Consider the following 3,690-nt stretch of genomic DNA (forward strand, 5'->3'; position numbering starts at 1 on the left):
CTCCTCTTACCTCACAATTTTACCGGATCGCAAATATTTACATTACTTGCCAATGAATCATACTATTTTCTCTAATCGACTTTAAAATAGAGTGTTTTAGCATTACTAGATAAATAAATAGAGAGTTTCCGAAGGAATGCATTGTTTATTAGAATTGTGAATAAATAAAAGCATTATTATGACGAACTTATTTTCCAAGTTTTACACGAGGATCTTTTCGAAAGGAGGTGAAGAAGGTAGAAGAGTAAAAACGAACTGGTGCCGCTACGGATGATATAATGAGCAAATAGCTAAAACTACGTATATTATTTTGGTTGGAGTCATGTTTATTGGTGTGTGTAGAATTCTGAATTTAACTGTTATTTGGCCAAATGCATTTTCTACCCCATTTCTAGCTCTGGATAATCTATAATTAAAGATGCGCTTCTGGTAACTTAGGTTCTTTTGTGGAAATGGTTTCAGAAAATGTTCACTTAGAGTAAATGCTTCGTCTCCAAGAAATGCATAGGGCAAACTGTTTACTGTTTCAGTTTGATATGGTATGCTTAGTTTTGACTGCAGCAATCTTCTGTAAAACTCTGTGTATTCAACTACGCCCTCATCTGATAGTCTACCGTTCTTCCCACATCAACAAAAACGATTTCGTAATTTGAGTTCACTAGAGCCATCAAAACAAATGAATAAAAATTCTTAGAGTTATAATATTGAGCTCCTGAATGAGGTGGATGTACAATCCTAATGTGTTTTCCATCCAATGCACCTCCACAGTTGATAAATTGCCATTTATCTTGAAAACCCTTAGCAATGCCGATCCATTCTTTTTTACTAGTCGGAAACTGTAATAAAACACTGATTAATGAACTAAAACTAAAATAAGTTATTTTGGGGAAAAGAGAAAGAGAAAGGGGAAAGAGAAAGTTAAATACTTGGGCTCACAAACAAGTGCTACAACTCTCACAGAATTTAATGCCGTTGGAGTAAACATTGCCAAAAAGTTGCAAAGGATGCAACCGACTCAAACCATATTTGCTAGATAATAATAATTAATTAACTCCTCAGTATTATTATTTTTCTGTTGTTGAGCTATTTAAAGAAGTAAAGTTTATTTTCATAATTACTACTTGTGTGTATTATTATAATGATTAAAATGTTTAGTTTTCTCTCAAGTAATTTAAAATGAAATAGCTTGTTTGTTTTATTATAATAATTATAATATATCGTCCCATTGCTGCCAAAAGTCACTAACTTTTTTTTTTATTACTTCCGAGAAAAACGCGTTTAAAAATGAATTGCATTGCATAAAGATGTTATAGTTAGTAACTATTCGGTATTAAAATAAAACATAAATAGCCAGAAATCGTAGTTAATGACTATTCAATCGATTCTCCGCTTCAAAATATAGTTAGTGATTGAATTTGGTTGTTCGGAAAAATGTTAGTTAGTGACTTTTGGCAGCAATAGGACGATATGTTTCAAACTATAAAGTTTTTAAATCTTACATAATATACTATTTAACTTACCTTCATGTATTCATCTTGCAAAGACTCATATATAGCTTGACAGGTTTCGGGAATCAAATCACAAAGAGTTAAAGCACCAATTCCTGTACTGAACTTCAAATCTTGGAAAGAACGTCCTGTTGCCAAAAACCGAAGTGTTGCTGCTAATCGTTCCTCTGGTGGAATGCTCTGCCTCATTACTGTATCCTGTTTATTAATCGTCGGTGTAATCATTGCTACTAATTTATCAAATGTTTGTGAATCCATTCTTAGATAGTTTCTGCAGTCGTCAGGATAATTTTCTTTCAGTTCCCGAACAAGTGGCATATGCCCGTGTACATTTCGATCTTTTTTCCATTTCTTGACCCATTCAGTTCTTATATTACCCTTTTTTCCCTTCTTTTGTAACATTTTATAATAAGTATACATAGCAGCGATGACAATAATTCATTTTTTTCAATATCTATCCTTAAAATAAAAATTATACAATAATACTTTGTAAAATCTCAACAAAAACTTCAAGTTCACCTGAAAATCCAAACGCCACGTGGATCACGCGAGATAATTTTGGGGGGACACTTTTGGTGTTCACACATACAGGATTTAACTCTACAGCTTTAAACCACGAGAAAGAATGAAGGATAAAAGCGTGTCGCTTCCTACCGCAACGATCATGGCGCGCCTCGCTCCAGTCTCTGGCGATTGAAGCGGGGCATTCCAAGAATGCGTGATTGAGTCTACGTGTGAATGCCGCTAATCTTTATTCAGGACTTGTTAAATCCCGTCTTTAAAAGTGTTGAAAAATTCGACATTCTACGTGCCACGCCAATAAGAGAGAGTAGTACATAAATTTATAACAAACTCAAAATGCGTGTAATTGTTTAAAACATAATTAAAAATAACATTTTAAAATTCCGAATTATTCCGGTGCCTGGAAAAAAAATTATGCGTCAAAAAGCTCGAAAAAAATTGTTTTTTGCGATTTTCAGCTAAACTGTAAGTTTTATCATAAAATTACCTCAGACAAAAATTATAGATCATATATATTCTATTATACAGGGTGTTTCAAAACAAATGCGAAAAACTTCAGGGGGTGATTCCTTGTTCAAAATAAAGGGTAGTTTGCTTTATAAACGTTGGGTCAAAAGTCAACCATTAGGGAGATATCGCGGTACAAAGATGGCGGAAAAGTAATGTTTTTATTTTTTATCTTGAAAACGACAAGCGATGGACTAATGAAATTGTATGAAAGCATTACTGTTATGAAAACACACTTTCTGGTAATTTTCTCACTTTTTCAAAATGAGTGGTAGGGGCTGAAATAAACTACCCCTATCATTCTTGTTAACGAAATTTAAAGACAATCTTATCAAACATATGCGAAAAAATTAATTAATTAATTTTCGTTTTAAAAAAGTGAAAAAATTACCAGAAAGTATGTTTTCATAACAGTAATGCTTCCATAAATTTTCATTAGTCTATATCTTTTCGTTTTCAAGATAAAAAATAAAAACTTTATTTTTCCGCCATCTTTGAACCGCGATATCTCCCTAATGGTTGATTTTTGACCCAACGTTTATGAAGCAAACTACCCTTTATTTTGAACAAGGAATCACCCCTTGAAGTGTTTCGCATTTGTTTTGAAACACCCTGTATATAATAATTATAAATAAAAAATTCTAATTCTCTATAAAAAAATGTATCAATACTTTTTTTCCTTAGAGCCACTGTTTCTGAGATATAACAAATCAAAGAGTTGTAATCGTCATAATATGCACCCGTTTCCACGCCACCTATGAGGTAGTGTATTTAGCGCGTTTTTTAACATGGTTTCCCCAGTAGGCCTATTCCACATTGCTATTGTGATTCTGTTTAATTGAAAACTATTTCAGAGTAAAAGATGTTAATAAGGATTGGAAATTATAAAAGCCATGGAAATAAAAAAAATAGAAATTGACTAGTGTAAAACTTGGAAAATAAGTTCGTCATAATAACTATAAATTATTTATTTGGTAATGCTAAAACACTCTATTTGAAAGTCGATTAGAGAAAACAGTATGATTCATTGGCAAGCGATGTAAATATTTGTGATCAGGTAAAATTGTGATGTAAGAGGAGGCTTAGCTCGGCAGGCGGCATGTCAGTCAGTTGTTAATAGGCCGGCCGGCTGTGTAGTGTTGTGTTTTGTCAC

The 3,690-nt window shown here is 32.8% G+C and overlaps 1 pseudogene; it reads right to left on the reverse strand.

Moving 5' to 3' along the window:
* Positions 1 to 250: 250 nt before the first annotated feature.
* On the reverse strand, positions 251 to 2,611 carry LOC115887223 (annotated as a pseudogene).
* Positions 2,612 to 3,690: the final 1,079 nt, after the last annotated feature.

Source organism: Sitophilus oryzae, unplaced genomic scaffold (genome assembly GCF_002938485.1).
Source record: "Sitophilus oryzae breed Bouriz unplaced genomic scaffold, Soryzae_2.0 scaffold_556_pilon_pilon, whole genome shotgun sequence".
Lineage (NCBI taxonomy): Eukaryota > Metazoa > Arthropoda > Insecta > Coleoptera > Curculionidae > Sitophilus > Sitophilus oryzae.